Source organism: Neofelis nebulosa, chromosome 5 (genome assembly GCF_028018385.1).
Source record: "Neofelis nebulosa isolate mNeoNeb1 chromosome 5, mNeoNeb1.pri, whole genome shotgun sequence".
Lineage (NCBI taxonomy): Eukaryota > Metazoa > Chordata > Mammalia > Carnivora > Felidae > Neofelis > Neofelis nebulosa.
The window spans coordinates 75,403,724-75,424,549 of record NC_080786.1 but is presented as its reverse complement, the minus strand read 5'-3'; the positions used below and the strand labels follow the sequence as shown (position 1 = coordinate 75,424,549).

Sequence of the window (20,826 nt, the reverse complement as noted above, 5' to 3'; positions counted from 1 at the left end):
TTAACAAGTGTCTGGAACAGAACAGGGGATATTCTCTTTAGAAAGGGACTGTGTTTTCTAGTTTACCAGACTCCACTGACCCGCTTGGCCCCAGAGGCATTTGAATTTGTAGCTTCTGACATATACTATCTTGTTTAACCCTTACACCGACTCTGTGAAGTAAATTGGTGCTTTATGGATGTGAAAACAGGCTCAGAGATGTTGAGTAACTTCTCAGGGTCAGGGCTTGACACAGGTCTGTGAGTTTCTGAAGCTGGTGATGCTTCTGCTATGCCCACTGCTGCTTGTGAGGAGGGGCCATATTGAATGCAGTGATGACATGGGACCCATGTAACTCCATGATTGTTTGACTTGAGGATTTAGATCATGTATGTCACAATTCCAGAGTCACCCTGAAAAATATAGAAATCCTTATGGCTAACACACTATGTGGTCTGTGCAAAGCCAGAGACCTCTAACAAAATAACAAGGGATTGGAGATGACTTTTAAGTTGACTTCCAGCCCTGATGGACCTCCCTGCGGAGGAAGGACTGCACTTTTAAAAGGTGTCCACTTGGGGGCGAAATATGATAACGAATTCCTTAGTTACACCGTGGTGATGGGGCACAGCCAAAGACTCCCAGGGCTTATTGTCTTAAAAGGAAAGGTGTGATGGGAACTGCCAAGCCCCAAGTCTCTGTCCTCTCCTTCTAGTTCTCTGCCAGGCGTCTTGCCTCAGAATGAGCTCCTAGAGCGACCATGGCCTGTTCTCTCCTGAAGTCAATGAATCTAACACAATATTGATTGTAAGATGCCTCTTTATTTTAGACTACTCTAACAAAGGAAATATGTTACAATGCTTCAATGATAGAATTTCAGACTGATTGCTCACACCAGCTTTTCTTTGCTTTGAAATTTCTTTTCTGTGTCTTCAGAGAATTGGCTGTTTACCCTGCCCTTCACTTGTATTCCTTAACCTAAAATTGGCAATCTTTGGCACATATTCTCAGTACTAAAGCATAACAGCATCATTTCCTTAGGTGTTTTACAGCAGTTGCTTGTTGCTCTGCAAGAAAAATGTGGGACTGGGGTCAATCTCCCTCTAATGAATATTGATTTCCCTAATATAAAACTTATGTCCCGATGCTCTATTTCCTTGCTTTTCTGTACACGGTAACTTTGTTTCCGTGCCAAATCATAGCATTATTATCTTGAAGTCATTTCTTAGAAAAGCCTAGTTGAGATATAATTGGCATATAACAAACTGTACATCTTTAAAGTGTACTATTTGGGGGCACCTGGCTGGCTCAGTCGGTGGATTGTGCAACTCGTGAACTCACGGTTGTGGGTTCGAGCTCTACATTGAATGTAGAGATGATTTTTAAAAAATCTTTTAAAAAGTGTACTATTTGATGTTTTGACATGTGTATACTTTCATGAAACCATCATTACAAACAAGGTAATAAAACCATCCACCTTCAAAAGTTCTCCTGCCCCTTGGGACTCCCTCCCTCTCACCCAGCCCCATCTCTCCATCAACGCTGTACAGGCAGCCAGTGATCTGCTTTCTGTCAGTGAAGATCAGTTTGCATTTTCTAGAACTTTATATAAATTGAGTCATACCATTTGTATAAAAAAAACCCCAGCTTTGTTGAGATATTACATGGGACAAACTTCACCAGATGTAAGTGTACAATCCAGTGGGTTTTAGTTCATCTACAGAGCTGTGCAAACATCACCAAAATCTGACTGTAGAATATTTTCATCACCCTAAAAGAAACTTCATGCCTCTTTGCAGTCAGTCCCTGTTCTACCCCAGCCCTAAGCAACCACTATTCTACTTTTGGCTCCATATGTTTATCTTCTCTTGACATTCCATACTTATAGAATGATATAATATGTTCTGGCTGGCTTCATTCTACTGAAATGCAACAGCGATTTCAGTAGATTCCTTAATGCCCCTTACCCATTTAGCCCATCCCCCCTCCCACAACTCCTCCAACAACCCTCTGTTTATTCTCCATATTTAAGAGTCTCTTATGTTTTTGTCCCCTTCCATGTTTTTATATTATTTTTGTTTCCCTTCCCTTATGTTCATCTGTTCTGTGTCTTAAAGTCCTCATATGAGTGAAGTCATGATATTTGCCTTTCTCTGACTGACTAATTTCACTTAGCATAAAACCCTCTCGTTCCATCCATGTAGTTGCAAATGGCAAGATTTAATTCTTTTTGATTGCCGAGTCATACCCCATTTTATATATATACCACATCTTCTTTATCCATTCATCCATTGGTGGACATTTGGGCTCTTTCCATACTTTGGCTATTGTTGATAGTGCTGCTATAAACATTGGGGTGCATGTGTCCCTTCAAAACAACATACCTGTATCCCTTGGATAAATACCTAGTAGTGCAATTGCTGGGTCATAGGGCAGTTCTAGTTTTAATTTTTTGAGGAACCTCCACAGTGTTTTCCAGAGTGGCTGCACCAGCTTGCATTCCCACCAGCAATGCAAAAGAGATCCTTTCTCTCTGCATCCTCACTAACATCTGTTGTTGCCTGAGTTGTAAATGTTAGCCATTCTGACAGGTGTGAGGTGGTATCTCATGGTGGTTTTGATTTGTATTTCCCTGATGATGAGCAATGTTGAGCATTTTTTCATGTGTCGGTTGGCCATCTGGATGTCTTCTTTGGAAAGTGTCTATTCATGTCTGGTGCCATTTTTTCACTGGATTACTTGTTTTTTGGGGTGTTGAGTTGGATGTGTTCTTTATAAGATTTTGGATACTAACCCTTTATCTGATATGTCGTTTACAAATATCTTTTCCTATTCTGTCTGTTGCCTTTTAGTTTTGCTGATTGTTTTCCTTCACTGTGCAGAAGCTTTTTATTTTGATGAGGTCCCAGCAGTTCATTTTTGCTTTTGTTTCCCTTGCCTCCGGAGACGTGTTGAGTAAGAAGTTGCTGCGGCCAAGATCAAAGAGGTTTTTGCCTGCTTTCTCCTCGAGGATTTTGATGGCTTCCTGTCTTACATTGAGGTCTTTCATCCATTTTGAGTTTATTTTTGTGTATGGTGTAAGGAAGTGGTCCAGGTTCATTCTTCTGCATGTCGTTGTCCAGTTTTCTAGCACCACTTGCTGAAGAGAAATGGATATTCTTTCCTGCTTTGTCAAAGATTAGTTGGCCATACGTTTGTGGGTCCATTTCTGGGTTCTCTATTCTGTTCCATTGATGTGAATGTCTGTTTTTGTGCCAGTACCATACTGTCTTGATGATTACAGCTTTGTAGTATAGCTTGAAGTCTGGGATTGTGATGCCTCCTGCTTTGGGTTTTTTTTTTTTTTTTTCAAGATTGCTTTGGCTATTTGGGGTCTTTTCTGGTTCCATACAAATTTTAGGATTATTTGTTCTAGCTCTGTGAAGAATGCTGGTGTTATTTTGATAGGGATTGCATTGAATATGTAGATTGCTTTGGGTAGTGTTGACATTTTAACAATATTTGTTCTTCCTATCCAGGAACATGGAATCTTTTTCCATTTTTTTGTGTCTTCTTCAATTTCTTTCATAAGCTTTCTGTAGTTTTCAGTGTACAGATTTTTCACCTCTTTGGTTAGATTTATTCCTAGGTATTTTATGGTTTTTGGTACAATTGTAAATGGGATCAATTCCTTGATTTCTCTTTCTGTTGCTTCATTCTTGGTGTATAGGAATGCAACCGATTTCTGTGCATTGATTTTATATGCTGTCAGTTTGCAGAATTCATGAATCAGTTCTAGCACTTTTTTGGTGGAATCTTTTGGGTTTTCCATATAGAATATCATGTCGTCTGCGAAGAGTGAAAGTTTGACCTCCTCCTGGATGATTTGGATGCCTTTCATTTCTTTGTGTTGTCTGATTGCAGAGGCTAAGACTTCCAATACTATGTTGAATAACAGTGCCAAGAGTGGACATCCCTGTCTTGTTCCTGACTTTAGGGGGAAAGCTCTCAGTTTTTCCCCATTGAGGATGATATTAGCATTGGGTCTTTCATATATGGCTTTTATGATCTCGAGGTATGATCCTTCTATCCCTACTTTCTTGAGGGTTTTTATCAAGAAAGGATGCTGTATTTTGTCAAATGCTTTCTCTGCATCTATTGAGAGGATGATATGGTTCTTGTCCTTTCTTTTATTGATGTGATGAATCATGTTAAATTGTTTTGTGGATATTGAACCAGTCCTGCATCCCAGGTATAAATCCCACTTCGTTGTGGAGAATAATTTTTTTTATTGTATTGTTGGAGCCGGTTGGCTAATATCTTGTTGAGGATTTTTGCATTCATGTTCACCAGGGAAATTGGTCTATAGTTCTCCTTTTTAGTGGGGTCTCTGGTTTTGGAATCAAGGTAATGCTGGCGTCATAGAAAGAGTTTGGAAGTTTTCCTTCCATTTCTATTTTTTGGAACAGTTTCAAGAGAATAGGTGTTAACTCTTCCTTAAATGTTTGGTAGAATTCCCCTGAAAAGCCATCTGGCCCTGGACTCTTGTTTTTTGGGAGATTTTTGATTACTAATTCGATTTCCTTACTGGTTATGGGCCTGTTCAACTTTTCTATTTCTTTCTGTTTCAGTTTTGGTAGCATATATGTTTCTAGGAATTTGTCCATTTCTTCAAGATTGCCCATTTTATTGGCATATAATTGCTCACAATATTCTCCTATTATTGTTTTTATTTCTGCTGTGTTGGTTGTGATCTCTCCTCTTTCATTCTTGATTTTATTATATGGATCCATTTTCTTTTTGATCAAACTGGCTAGTGGCTTATCAATTTCGTTAATTCTTTCAAAGAACCAGCTTCTGGTTTCATTGATCTGTTCTACTGTTTTTTGGTTTAGATAGCATTAATTTCTGCTCTAATATTTATTATTTCCTGTCTTCTGCTGGTTTTGGGTTTTATTTGCTGTTCTTTTTCCAGCTCCTTAAGGCATAAGGTTGTGTATCTGAGATCTTTCTTCCTTCTTTAGGAAGGCCTGGATTGCTATATACTTTCCTCTTATGACCGCCTTTGCTGCATTCCAGAGGTTTTGGGTTGTGGTGTTATCATTTTCTTTGACTTCCATATACTTTTTAATTTCCTCTTTAACTTCTTGGTTAGCCCATTCATTCTTTAGTAGGATGTTCTTCAGTCTCTAAGTATTTGTTACCTTTCCAAATTTTTTCTTGTGGTTGATTTCGAGTTTTATAGTGTTGTGGTCTGAAAGAATGAACGCTATGATCTCGATCTTTTTGTACTTACTTAGGGCTGATTTGTGTCCCAGTATATAGTCTATTCTGGAGAACATTCCATGTGCACTGGAGAAGAATGTATATTCTGCTGCTTCAGAATGAAATGTTCTGAATATATCTGTTAAGTCCATCTGGTCCAGTGTGTCATTCAAAGCCATTGTTTCCTTGTTGAGTTTTTGTTTAGATGATCTGTCCATTGTTGTGAGTGGGGTGTTGAAGTCCCCTACTCTTATGGTATTAATATCAATGAGTTTCTTTATGTTTGTGATTAATTGATTTATATATTTGGGTGCTTTCATATTTGGCACATAAATGTTTACAATTATTAGGTCTTCTTGGTGGATAGACCCCTTGATTATGATATAATGCCCTTCTGCGTCTCTTGTTACAGAAAGTACTTTATTTTAAAGTCTAGATTGTCTGACAAGAGTATGGCTACTCTGGCTTTCTTTTGTTGACCATTAGCATGATAGATGGTTTTCCATCCTCTTACTTTTAATCTGAAGGTGTCTTTAGGTCTAAAGTGGGTCTCTTGTAAACAGTGTATAGATGGATCTTGTTTTCTTATCCATTCTGTTACCCTATGTCTTTTGATTGGAGCATTTAGTCCATTGACGTTTAGAGGAGTAATGAAAGTGATGAATTTATTGCCATTATGTTGCTTGTAGATTTGGAGTTTCTGGTGGTGTTCTCTGGTCCTTTCTAGTCTTTGTTACTTTTGGTCTTTATTTATGTTGTTTTTTTTCACCTTTTCTCCCTTCAGAGAGTCCCCCTTAAAATTTCTTGCAGGGCTGGTTTAGTGGTCACAAACTCCTTTAATTTTTGCTTGGGAAACTTTTTATCTCTCCTATTTTGAATGACAGCCTTGCTGGATAAAGAATTCTTGGCTGCATATTTTTCTGATTCAGCACACTGAATATATCCCACCTCTCCTTTCTGGCCTGCCAAGTTTCTGTGGATAGGTCCACTGCAAACCTGATCTGTCTTCCCTTGTAGGTTAAGGACTTTTTTCCCTTCCTGCTTTCATGATTCTTTCCTTGCCTGAGTATTTTGTGAATTTCACTATGATATGCCTTGTTGATGGTCGGTTTTTGTTGAATCTAATGGGAGTCCTCTGTGCTTCTTGAATTTTGATGTCTGTGTCTTTCCCCAGGTTAGGAAAGTTTTCCGCTATGATTTGCTCACATAACCCTTCTACCCCTACCCCTATTTCTCTCTCTTCCTCTTCTGGGACCCCTGTGATTCTGATGTTATTCCTTTTTAATGAGACACTAATTTCTCTAATTCTTAAATTGTGCTCTTTTGCCTTAATCTCCCTCTTTTTTTCTGCTTCATTATCCCCCATAAGTTTATCCTCTATATCGCCGATTCTCCATTCTTTCTCATCCATCCTTGCTGCCGTGGCCTCCATTCGAGATTGCAGCTCAGTTATAGCATTTTTTATTTCATCCTGACTAGATTTTACTTCTTTTATCTCCACAGAAAGGGATTCTACTCTATTTTTGACTCCAGCTAGTATTCTTATTATCATGATTATAAATTCTGGTTCAGACATCTTGCTTGTATCTGTGTTGATTAAGTCCTTGGTTGTCATTTCTTCCTGCTCTTTCTTTTGGGGTGAATTCCTTTGTTTCATCATTTTGAAGGGAGAAAAGGAATTAATGAGGAAAAAAATTAAAATTAAAAATATATTAAAATTTAAAAATTAAAAACAAATACACACAAACACATTCGAATAAATGATGCTAAATCCTAGGTGTGTTTTGGTCTGGGTGTTGAAAGGGGCCTGATAGATTAGAGAAAAAAGGGGAAAGAAAAAAAAGGAAATCGTTTGAAAATTTGAAAAAAATGAATACACTGAAGTAGACTAAAATGAAGTGATGGAAATAAAATAGAATTTGAAAAAATTTGCAGGAAAGTAAAAAATATAGTAGAAAAAATTAAATAAAATATTTTTAATAAAAACTGAAAATAAAAATGAATTTTTTCTCTTTCTGTATTCAATAAAAAGAAAATAAATGAAAAAGAGAAAAAAGGAAAAAGAAAAAAAAGAAAGTTTAATAGATGGACCAGCGAACAGACTGAAATACGACTGAAATTACTTCGTTTTCCCCTAGAAATCAAACTATGAAGTGCTTTATAGTCCATAAACTAATCAGGTTGAGAGATTTGTGTTCCTGAAGAGCGAGGTTGGCCAAGTTGGGCAGGGCTTAGTGTAACTGCTCCGTTCTCCACTAGATGGCTCTGCTTAGCTTACTGGGGTGGATTCTTGTGCTTGTAGGTGCGTTTGCTCATGCGTGGGAGCGGTGAAAATGGTGTCGCTCAGCTACCGGTCTCTAGTATGGAAACTCTTCTCCTGGATCAGCAGTCGCGCACCTGTTCTTTGTCTCCAGGTTCTGTCCACTCCCCGCTTTTACACATTCCGTGACCAAGCCCCAGGGAGCTCCTCCCTCCTGAGTTTTGTCTCAGATGCGGCTGTTTTTCCCAACCCTTTACTTCTGAGGGACTGCGGCTTTGACCGGTTCTGCCCCTCTGCAGGAGAGTCTCACCGAGCAATGGCCAGGTGCCGGCCGCACCCAGGAACATTTGTGGGTTTGTGCTGCTGCCGATGCCCACAGACTGTGGCTGGGTGCCAGCTCCCCCCAGAAAAAATTCACGAGATAGTGTAGCAGCAGCGTTTCAGGGATTATGGAAAATCACAACACGCATCTGGCACCAGGCTTCACCCTTAATGACCTTGTTCCAGCACCAGTGAATGTGGTTTTCTCTTGGGTCAACTGGGGCCTTGCCTTTGGGGGACCCACACGGCCTCTACCAGGTGTCCTCCCAGCAGGGGAACCATCTCTCCCCGTGTGGCCTGAAGAACCCCAGACCCCACTCTGCTCCTGGGGATTCGCCCTTCCCACCAGAGCACCGCCAGGTATGGAGCTGCGGAGTTGCAGACTTTGCGCTTCCCTTGCTTACAGTCTTAGTGGAATTTAAACCCTCTCCTTTCTCCTTTCTCCCTTTTTAGTTCAGTCCCTGAGGCTGCTTCCACTTTCTCTCCAGCTGCTTTTGGGGGGGCGGTGCTTTTCCCATATTCTCCCCCCGCCGCCGCCCCATCTCCGTCCCCTCTCCACATGCAAAAGTGGCTCCCTGCCCTCTGCGGCTTTTCTTTCCCCCAGTTCACCTCTCTGCACCGCGTACCTGCTGAATTCTGTGGTTCAGGTTGTGCAGATTGTTGTGTTAATCCTCAGATCAGTTTTCTAGGTGTGCAGGATAGGTTAGTGTTGGTCTGGCAGTATTTCATGGACGTGAGACACACAAAAAACTTCTATGCTGTTCTGTCTTCTTGGCTCCTCCTTCATTCCTTTTTTTTAAGTTTATTTATTTTGAGAGTGAGAGCATGAGCTGGGGAGGGGCAGAGAGAGAGAGAGAGAGAGAGAATGTGGCAGGCTCTGTGCTGTCAGAGTGACGTGAGGCTTGATCTCACCAACTGTGAGAGCGTGACCTGAGTCAAAATCAAGAGTTGGATGAGGCGTCCTGTCTGTAGCCATGCTGAACTGATCTGTCCAGGAAGTGGATCCTCCAGCCCTCAAGTCTTCAGATGACCACAGCCCCAGACATTGGCTTTACTGGACTCTCAGGAAAGACCCACCTAGAACCACTTAGCTGAGCCACTCGGAGAAACCATAAGATAATAAATGTTTGCCGTTTTTTAAGCTATGAAGGTTTAGGGAACTTACAGCAAGAGATTACAATATATGGAGTGAAATGTGGAGGGCAGCGGAGAAACTGGCTCAGAGAAACTGGCTTCCACTGCCTTCCCCCGGATGTGACTCAGGGACATCTGCAGTAACGCCCAGAGACTCCTCTTTAGGGTGGTCATTCAACACGATCCCCTTATGCCCAGAGCAGGCAGTGAGGACAAGGAATGGCAGTCTTGCTAAAAGGCTGTAAGGGAGGAATGGAGAAGACTTGCCTTTGACCACCTACCATGGGAACAGAAGGGTTGAGTCTCCAGGGGCTGTGGCCTCAGTGTCCCAGACAAAGCCAGGCCAGCAGGGCTGGGGTGGGGTGAAGGGTAGTGGCCAGGGACCCCAGAGCCACCCACTGGGAGGCCAGGGGTGAGGGCAGGCTCTGAGGCCTCTGGCAGCCATGGAGCACTCAGGGCCTGAGGCTGACAGGGCTGGGGGACAATGTAGGAACTGGGAGACCTGACAGCCAGTTCCAGCCACTCCACAGTAAGTGGCACCTGGGGTAAAGTGATGACCAGGCACTGGTGGCTGCTTTCCTCTCCCTCCTGGGGGCCCTGCCGCAGGGGGACAGGGTCTTCAGCCTGGCACAGGGCTGGCACAGAGGACCTCTCACACACTTGGCCACACATTGCATTATTTCAGGGTCGTCTGGGCCATTTCCTGCCTCCAGGAAGGATCTGTCTGAGCCTGGAAAGAGAATCGACCCTCCCAGCGCTGACAATATCCAGATACCCCCTCCCTGCTGGGGACTGTCAGCACACAGGGTACCCCAGGTGAGGGTGGAGGACACCCTCAGTTTAGTCCAGAGTTTTCCATACTCCTTAGAGATGCCAACATCGCGTCCACACAGACTACGTTTCTAAAAGGAAAACTGTTTGTGGAACAATATTACCCTTACAGGTATGATGTCCTCATCTGATCTATTCTATGCTCTTATTCTATTCTACTTTATTCTATTGTATTCTATTCTATCCCATTCTATTCTGGGACACAGAGGAGGAGAGGGGCTGTGGAGGTGGTGGGGTCACCCGCAATCCCCTCACAACAAGACCCTTCGAGGGAGAGTTTCTTCTGACACAGCCCGCAGCTGCTCTGGGTGAGCCCTCACTCGTCTCCCCCTTGGGCCCTGGGACCCTTGGCAGCAGTGACTATACCCTATTCACCCAGCATCCCCCGCGGCTCCTGGAAGGAGCTCAGAATTCTCAGGACCCGCAAGCCTTGGAGAACGTCCTTCAGTCAAAGCTGGAAATGTGGGGGCCGAAAGTGCAGCTCACAGGATGAGTTTTGCCAAATCTTTTTCATTTGCATATTTAATCCCTTCCTCCTGGATCCACTGGCCATGGGCTCCTAGGGGTCTTAGGTACTATAGCGGTGACAGCACTATGGAGACCCCAGAATTTTGGGCTCAGGGTCTGGCAGGTCATATGCGTGAATAAAGGAAAGACCCTCTGCCCAGTGGCAGGAGCAGGGGCTTTGGAGTCAGTGAGACCGAGTGCAGTTCTGACTTTGCCACTCACTCACTAGCTGTGTGATCTCGGGAAAGCCACTTAACTTCTCTGAGCATCAGTTTATCTCTAAGATGGGGGGTGATACTACCTATTTGCAGGGTTGGGGCGAGGATTAGCAAAAATCCATATAACATAGAGCACCTGGGAATTCAAAAATAGCACATGCTATGATTATTATTAGTGATAATTACAACCACACTAACTAGAGGGTCCCAGGACCACTCTGGATACTTCAGGTGTGCTGTCATTACTGAGTTTTGGGGGAAATGAGGCTGCTATTGTTTTCATCCTAGACAAAAAGGAAATACTCATAAACACCCAGGGGAGGAAGCTGGTTATGTTTGTCATGAACAGCCTTAGTAATAAAAGGAGAGGAAAAACACACTCAGACATACACACACATACACACGCACACACACGCACACGCACATGCACACACAAACCAAGAACATGGGCCCTTGCCAAGTATTTATCCTGGTTGCAAAGGATAGTGGCATTCTTGGAAAATGAACGGAGTGACTCGATCCTGGCCAGTGTCTGTCCAGCAGTCTGTAGGGAAGACATAACCCTGGTCTCTGGTGGAACTCACAGTCCTCATGCCAGAATAAACACCAAGTGTGCTGATAGAGAAGGACCAGATGAATGAGAATGGTGGGGCATGAAAATTCATGCTGGTAAGACCTGGGGAGCATTCTCTGTTTCTGAGGCAGACCTGTTTCATCACTGTGCAACAGGAAATTCAGTGTTTGGGCTTAATGTTTTAAGTACTAACACTGTCAATTTGCTTTAACTAATTGAATAAAATCTCTTAACTAGTGAATATGATAGGAAATTTAAATTATCTTGATCATTTTCAGGGGCACCTGGGTGGCTCAGTCAGTTAAGCGTCCGACTTCAGCTCAGGTCCTGATCTCTTGGTTCGTGAGTTTGAGTCCTGTGTCGGGGTCTGTGCTGACAGCTCAGAGCTTGGAGACTGTTTAAGATTCTGTGTCTCCCCCTCTCTCTATTCCCCTCCCCCACTCGCGCTCTGTGTCTCTCCCCGAAATAAATGAACATAAAAAAAAATTAGAAAACACATTTTCAGTGAATTAATTGAAACATCATGACTAGGTTACTTTCCTCTAAGTTTGTGTGTTCCGTAATTGTCCACTAGATGGCGGGATGAGACCACACTAGATATCACTAGCTCAGAGGCTGCTCTCTCACACAGTTTTAAAGTGAGGAAAACTATATTTTGGTTCCTTCTAATTTTTTTTTCCTTTCAGAAAATAAAGGTAAAAAATTTATGCACAACTTTTTAAGGACCTCTCTAACACTTAAAGGGAGGTATGCCATTTCCCTGTCTGAAGCCTCAGGTATTTTCCTCTTATCTTTGAGCAACAGTTGATGGCACCAGTTAGTAATGAGTGAAAGCTTACCCTGAGCCGCGTGCTGTGCTAGGAGCTTCATCTCATTTATTCTGCACAGGGAGACTAGAAGGTGTCACTTCCATTTTGTTTAAAAAACTCTATCATTTTGTTGCATGGACGTTGTGTAGGTAAGAGCTCTGATATGAGAATTTCAAGTGTGACTTCATCAGCCAAATGAAGAATCTGTCTAGTGAACATGACCTCCAGAAACAGACCACACTCTTGGGTGCCATTCCTGGCAGTGACAGCAATGTGACTTCTTGCACAAAGAAGGAAGAAACATCTGGATAAATGCATCAGCACAAAGCCAGTCCAGAAACAAAAAGCAGAAGCTATAGGACAGAGGAGCCTGTAATTATAATCACTAGAAACAAAAAGGTTCCTTCCTTTCCAATCTGATCAAGTATCCAAATGAGTAGGCCCTAGGGCCCTTTCTTCAGCATCTACCAGGTGCCAGGCATGGTGCTAGGTGCTTTATTTATGATTTAATCCTCATTTATTCCTTCTTTTAATTTTTAATTAAAAAATTTTTTTAAATGTTTATTTATATTTGGGAGAGAGAAAGAGTGCCAGTGCGTGAGCAGGAGAGGGGCAGAGAGAGAAGGAGATGCAGAATCTGAAGGAAGCTCCAGGCTCTGAGCTGTCAGCACAGAGCCCAACTTGGAACTTGAACCCACCGACCACGAGATCATGACCTGAGCTAAAGTTGGATGCTTAACCAACTGAGCCACCCAGGCGCCCTGACTCCTTTTTTTTTTTAATTTTTTTAAATTATCTATTTATTTTTGAGAGAGAGAGAGAGTGTTTGTGTGTGCACACACACAAGCAGCGGAGGGGACAGAGAGAGAGAGACAGAGAATCCCAAGTAGCCTCCATGCTGTCAGAGCAGAGCCCAATGCAAGTCTGTAACTCACAAATGGAGAGATCATGACCTGAGTTGAAATCAAGAGTTAGATACTTACGGACACCTGGGTGGCTTGGTTGGTTAAGCAGCCAACTTTGCCTCAAGTCATGATCTCACGGTTCGTGGGTTCAAGCCCTGTGTCAGGCTTCTGTGTTGACATGACAGCTCAGAGCCTGGAGCCTGCTTTGGATTCTGTGTCTCCCTCTGTCTCTGCCCCTCCCCCACTCACACTCTGTCTCTATCTCAAGAATAGGTAAATGTTAAAAAAACTTTTTAAATAAAATCTTGACTGAGGCCAGTGTTATGTCACTGTTTTTCACATCTCTCATATTCTAACCATCCTCAAATATTCGGTTCCAATCCCAGCCTTCAGTCAAGCTACCTCTTTAACAAATTCAGCCAGAATCAGTACCACAGACTTGATCTTGTTTTCTGCTCTAAAATAATACAATTCATTCACCAAATATTATTGATTTCCTGCTATGAGCCACGCATAATTATAGGTGCTTAAGATAGAACCATGAACCAGACACACTCCCAGCCTTTAGTAAATTCTTATCCTAACAGATGAGATGAGAAAAAAACTATGATAATGTAGAGTGAGAAGGTGATAGTGATATTTACACAAGATTTTACAGGAGCTGTAGAGACATCTAATTTAGCTAGTTGTTGGGAGTGGGGGCAGACGCTGGCTATGTTAAGTGTGCACAGTTTGAGCAGAATTTTGAGAAAAGCAAGGGAAGGGATCAGGAGGGAGCAAGTATGTCCTGGGCTCAGGGGAACAGCCTGGAGCAGGGAACAGAGGTGGGAGATGCCTACTCTCCCAGGAGTTCTGAGGCAGGGCTGGGCCAACGATGATAGGTTTATAGAATGATAGAATCAGCTAGAACCTTAAAGGCCATCCAACTCTTCCCCATCTTTTACAGAGGAAAGAACAAAGGCCCAGAACTGTGAAGTGATTTGTTACAGGCCTAAGGCTTTGGAAAGTTAGAATGGAAATTGAGATGTCCTGACTCTCACTGACTTCACTGTTCTTTTCCCTGATCGTGATGTTTTGGGCCTGTATTGGTGCATATCTGAAATTCTATTTGCTGGCTATTAAATGAAACACAAAATGAAGCTGGTGTTATAAAATACTGAGATTCCCTAGTGTTTCAATTCTGGAACTAACCTACTGGAGAACCTCGAGCTGGTCACTTCTTTTCTCAGGGTCTCAGTTTCATTATGTGTCGAAGAACTGGGATAGATTGTTTTTATGACCCCTTCGCAGTCTAAAATTATTCTATAAATGTATGTCTATTTCTAGAATATTTTACCATGTGGTCTTTGGTCTAATCACACCTCGCTTTTCGTTTCTGCTAGAAATGAAACAACGCTTGTAAGACTGTCAATTCATTCACATCCTCAAGGGGCTAAATAGCCAGTGTGTAAATGGAAAGTGCACCAGGACAGCAAGGAGAAGGGGAATCATTGTGGGCTGGAGACGTCCTGGAGACGGTGAAATCTGAACTGTCCTCTCTAAGTGGTGAGGGCTTGGCCAGGAAGACAGAGGGCTGTTCCAGGAAGAAGGAAACATGAGCAGAGTCTAGGAGTTCTGGCCACATGGGGGCCTTGCCTGAACCACGCTGCTGGGGCAGGGGCTGGATGGGGAGCAAGGGAGGTGGTTGGGGGGGGGGCCCAGATGGAGGAGATGGTTGTCCTGCTGGGCTACAGTGTAGACTTGATGCAGGAGCCCAGGGGAAGGTGCAGGAGATTCATTTGGCCTGCAGGGCAGACAACTCTCCGGGAACCCTTGTCATTAGCACAGAATGGGCCCTGAGGGCTCTGACTTAGGAGATGTTCTTAGTTTGACATCTTCTGTTTTGATTAGGTGTTCTGTAATTACACAATAAATTCTAGAACTGTAAATGATAGCAACATGGACAATGCAGACCCATACAGTGATCATGTTGAAACCAATGATTTTTTAAGCATTAATTTAAAAAACTGATTAATATAAACACTTCCCTGTTTTTAGGAGGCTCACTGTTGAAAGTCTTGCTCACTTGCTCCTGTCATTGGTTCCTTCCCTTCTCTTTTTGTGTCTCATTTTCTGCCTTTGTGATCATTGGACTTGGTCTTATATTTCTTTTTTTCTTTTCTTTTTTTTAAATTTAAATTTTAGTTGGGGCACCTGTGTGGCTCAGTTGGTTAAGTGTCCAGCTTTGGCTCAGGTTGTGATCTCATGGTTCATGAGTTTGAGCCCCGCATCGGGCTCTCTGCTGACAGCTCAGAGCCTGGAGTCTCATTCGGATTCTGTTTCTCCCTCTCTCTGCGTTCCTCCCCTGTTTGTGCTCTGTCTCTCTCTCTTTCTCAAAAATAAATAAACATTAAAAAATTTTTTTTAATTTAAATTTTAGTTAACAAACAGTGCAATATTGGTTTCAGGAGTAGACTTCAGTGATTCATCCCTAACATACAACACCCAATGCTCATCCCAACAAGTGCCGTCCTTAATGACCATCACCCATTTAGCCCATCCCCCCACCCGCAACCCTCTGTCAACCCTCACATTGTTCTCTATTGTTGAGAGTCTTTTGTGGTTTGTTTCCCTCTCTCCTCTTTTTTACCCACTTCCCATCAGTTCATCTGTTTTGTTTCTTAAATTCCACATATGAGTGAAATCATATATTTGTCTTTCTCTGACTGACTTATTTCGCTTAGCATAATACACTCTAGCTCCATCCACGTCATTGCAAATGTCAAAATTTCATTCTTTTTGATGACTCATTAATATTCCATTGAATATGTACCACACCTTCTTTATCCATTCATCAGCCAATGGACATATGGGCTCCCTCCATAGTTTAGCTACTGTTGAGAATACTGCTATAAACATTGGGGTACATGTACCCCTTCAAATCTGTATTTTTGTATCCTTTGGGTAAATACCTAGTAGTGCAATTGCTGGATTGTAAGATACTTCTATTTTTAGTTTTTTGAGGAAACTCTATACTGTTCTCTAGAGTGGGTGCATTCCCGCCAACAGTGCACCAACAGTTGGCATTCCTACCAACAGTGCAAGAGGGTTCCTCTTTTTCTGCATCCTCACCAACACCTGTTGTTTCTTGTATTGTTAATTTTAGCATTCTGACAGGTGTGAAGCAATGACTTATTGTGGTTTTGATTTGTATTTCCCTGATGATGAGTAATGTTGAGCATCTTTTCATGTGTCTGTTAGCCATCTGGATGTCTTTTGAAAAGTGTCTATTCATGTCCTCTGCCATTTCATAACTAGGTTACTTGTTTTGGGGGTGTTGAGTTTGATAAGTTCTTTATAGATTTTTGATACTAACCCTTTATCTGGTATGTCATTTGCAAATATCTTCTCTCATTCTGTCGGTTGCCTTTTAGTTTTGTTGATTGTTTCCTTTGTTGTGCAGAAGCTTTCTATCTTGATGAATCCCAATAGTTCATTTTTGCTTTTTTCCCCCATTGTCTCCAGCAATTTGTCTAGCAAGAAGTTGCTGTGCGTGAGGTCAAAGAGGTTGCTGCCTGTTTTCTCCTCTAGGATTTTGATGGTTTCCCATGTTACATTTAGGTCTTTCATCCATTTGGAATTTACTCTTGTGTATGGTGTAAGAAAGTGGTCCAGTTTCATTCTTCTACATGTCACCGTCCAGTTTTCCCAACACTATTTGTTGAAGAGACTGTGTGTTTTCCATTGGGTATTCTTTCCTGCTTTGTCAAAGATTAGTTGACCATATAGCTGTTGGTCATTTTCTGGGTTCTCTATTCTGTTCCATTGATCTATGTGTCTGTTTTTGTGCCAGTACCATACTGTCTTGATGACTACAGCTTTCTAATATAGCTTGGTATCCGGAATCATGATGCCTTCAGTTTTGTTTTTCTTTTTCAGGATTGCTTTGGCTATTTAGGGTCTTTTGTGGTTCCATACAAATTTTAGGAGTGTTTGTTTTAGCTCTGTGAAAAATGCTGGTCGTATTTGGATAGGGATTGTGTTAAATGTGTAGATTGCTTCGGATAGTTTTAGAATGTTTAGAATAAACATTTTATTTAACAATGTTTGTTCTTCCAATCCATAATCATAGAATGCTTTTCCATTTCTTTGTGTCCTCTTCAATTTCTTTCATAAGTGTTCTATAGTTTTCAGACAGATGTTTTATTTCTTTGGTTTGGTTTATTCCTAGATATCTAATTGTTTTTGGTACAGTTGCAAATGGGATCAATTCTTTGATTTCTTTTTCTGTTGTTTTGTTTTGGTGTATAGAAATGCAACAGATTTCTACATGTTGATTGTATATCCTGCGACTTTGCTGAATTCATGTATTAGTTCCAGCAATTTTTTGGTGGAGTCTTTCAAGTTTTCTACAGAATATCAGTCTTATATTTCTAACTTTTTTTTTTTTTACATAATAAATTACTTCAAATGCTTTTTGGAAGTGGGTAGGATATAAATAAATAATTACAATTTCTCTAGATCTATTTTCTTCAATATCTTATTATACTAATAATTATAAAATAGCTCTTCATAGAGGTAGCCCTTTTGGACAGAGGACCTGAAGTCCTTCATAAACCCATGTTATTAAACCAAATTCAAATTAGTTTACATTTGTATAGCATTTTAAGGATTAAAAAAGGTGGAGTTTTTCTTGGTGTCCATTATTTTAATTGAGCCACAATCCTGACAGTAGCTCTTTCATCCCCAGTACCTAGCACAGTGCTTTGACATAGATTCTCCATAAATGCTTATTGAAAAACATGAATGATTGAATTAAGTCAAAATAATTCTGTGAGCAAGAATATGTTCTAGTCATTATTCCTGTTTTACTGAAGAGGAAGCAGTGGTGTGGAGTCAGGACCATCTCGAGAGAGCCAATAGCATATATTTCTTCCCAGTTCAACTACCACTTAATGACTTCACCTCAGCAGCTTGAAAGTGGCCTTGGCAGGAATATTTATACCAATGAAATCAACAAATATTGTAAGTCAGCACCCTTCCCCCCCCTTCTCCCCCCCCCCCCCCCACCGCCCCTCCATCCCTTGAGAGCAAGTTTTTACGCATTGGCCAGTGATGAGGTAACAACAGGCAAGTTGAGGGCAAAGCACAAATGAGCATCCAGCAACCTCTCCCCCCAGGTGGCATATGTGTGACATTCCTCAGGCACTCCTGGCTGGCTGCTCAGGAACAAAGGAAAAGGAAAAACAAGTGGTTAACTGATAGAGATCACAGACACGCAGGGCAGGAGTCTCCATCAGTTTGCAACTGTCTCAATGATTTATAAGAAAAAAGCAATCTTATCAATAGAAAAACCTCCAGAAACCTATAGACTTAATTTCCTCGGACCCTAGCATCACCCTCCCCTCTATAGGATAGAAAATCTTACGTAATCAATCACTCCTCACAGTTATAATGCAGCTCTTTCTGCCCACAGGTCCTGTCCTCGTGCTGTAATAAAACCACCTTTTTGCACTGAAAACATCTCAAGAATTCTTTCTTGGCCATTGGCCAAGACAGCACACCACAGAAATCTCAGTTCTTACTAATTCAGTGACTCAACTGAGGTTAGACTGTGGGCTAAGCAGTCAACTCCAATATCATACACCTGATGCTAATATAACATTTTATGCTAACTATACTGGAATTAAAATAAAAAAAAATGAGGTCAGCTCCACATTCTAAGAAGAGAGACCATTAGGGAAACTGATGAGTCAAGGACAAGGGAGTAGCTAGCCAATGTCTGACTTTACAGCAGAGTTCTGTGACAGGGTCTGCACAGCAAGGTCACAGACAAGCAGGTTAGAGACAGGAGCCTGCAACAAGCACTCACCTGTGTGTGCCTAGGATTTAAGGAACCTGGCCTGACAGAGTCACAGTGCAGCACACCTACAATCCAAATGCAGCAAGATGTTGAGTGAGAGGTTCCTGGCATACCATGGAATACTACAGATGGGAACTATTGGAAAAACCATCGTTGCTTCAACATACAGGGGAGAATTGTGCTGGCAGTCATTCCCAGCAAGAGTATCCAAGTAACTAAATAAATAATCTTCGATAAAGAAAAACATGCTGAAATCATCAATGTGCTCTCAGCTCGATTACATAGAAGTAAAAGTAGATCCAGTACAAAAATTCTCATGGGTGAAAAACATGACTGTTTAATATTCCAGAAATGTTTAGAAGAACCTGCTGCCTTCTCTACACCCATTTTCATCTTTATGGACCAGAAGGTAGTCTATTATTCTACTAATTAATCCTCTGACTCCCAAGAAAATGTGTAGGGGCTGAGGGCATGCCGCTCCAAAATGTGCCACTTTGGCATAAAAATTCCTTTGAATTAAAAGTCGTAAATACTCAGCAGATGCAGGAAAAGCTCTCTGCCTCCCCCATAACTGCCTAAATTTACTCTGGAAGGCAGAGCCTGCAACAGGAAGGAAGAGAGGTAGTAACAAGAGACTCCCTTTACTTAAAGAACCTATCTGCATAATAGAGCAACCTGTTCTTCTAAACATCTCCTTGCACCTTCTTGCTAAAGAGCTTTCTCTCCTTTGTGTCCTCAGACCCTCCCCCTTCTCCTAAGCTTTTCTAAGCTTCCTGTTGCCTCCTTGTTTTTGGAATCTCATGTCTGTGTGGATTCCTCCTGTGACCCGATTAAATTGGATTTTCTCCTGTTAATCTATCTCGTGTCAAGGTGATTCTAAGTCCAGCAAGAAGGACCATAGGGTAGAAGGTCTTCCTCCTCAACAAATGTATTCAATATGATGAGGTGTACTTCTACGGGATACTGTTCACTGTTTCTAACACTGCTCTGCTCTAAATTTGCAGCATCAGTGAGGTGTTGTCATTATGATTTGGACCATTTGACCAATCAGGACTAAAAAAATTATATTGCTTCAGGTTACTTGCATGTTACTTGTACTTTACTGACTTTTAAGAAGTGTTAGTATAATAAGAATATCTCAGTGTGCAAAAAATACTTAACCAACAGTTTATTTTTAAAAAATATACACTAGAAGTTTGTGTGATTAATTAAAATAAAGTTATTATGTGGTTCAAAATAAATATATACAGTATCTCGGTTAAGAAATGGGCAGAAGACATGAATAGGTACTTTTCTAAAGAAGACATCCAGATGGCTAACAGACACACGAAAAGACGTTCAACATCACTCATCATCAGGGAAATACAAATCAATATCACAATGAGATACCACCTCATACCTGTCAGAATGATTAAAATTAACAATGCAAGAAATAGCAGGTGTTGATGAGGATGCAGAGAAAGGCAAATCCTTTTGCACTGTTTTGCTAGGAATGCAACCTGGTACAGCCACTCTAGATAACAGTATGGAGGTTCCTCAAAAAACTAAAAATAGAACCACCCTATGATCCAGCAATTGCATTATTAGGTATTTACCCAAAAGATACAAAAATACAGATTCAAAGGGGTACATGTCCACCAATGTTTATACCAGCATCAACAATAGCCAAACTATGGAGACAGCCCAAAAGATCATCAACTGATGAATGAATAAAGAAGATGGTGGCATGTACACACACACACACAGACACACACAGACACACACACACACACACACACACACACACACTGAAATGGAATATTACTCAGCCATCAAAAAGAATGAAATCTTGTTATTTGCAATGACATGGATGGAGCTAGAATGTATTAAGCTAAGTGATATAAGTCAATCAAAGAAACACAAATACCATATGATTTCATTCACATGTGGAATTTAAAAAACAAAACAGATGAGTATATTGGAAAGTGGGTGGAAAGAGATGAAAGGGAAATAAACCATAAAAGACTCTTAATGATAGAGAACAAACAGGAGGTGGGTTGGAATGGGTTAGATGGGTGATGGGTAATAAGGAGGGCACTTTTTGTGGGGAGCACTGGGTGTTGTATGTAAGTGATGAATCATTGAAGTCTGCTCTTGAAGCTGAAAAATAAAAACAAAAAACAAAACCAACCAACGAACAAAAATATCCACTATAAATTCCAG

At 41.4% G+C, this 20,826-nt stretch overlaps 1 protein-coding gene across 2 annotated transcripts in view; it reads left to right on the top strand.

Moving 5' to 3' along the window:
• Window positions 1–20,826, top strand: part of KLHL6 (kelch like family member 6) — a 98,580-nt gene that overhangs the window by 66,165 nt on the left and 11,589 nt on the right. The window lies entirely within an intron of this gene.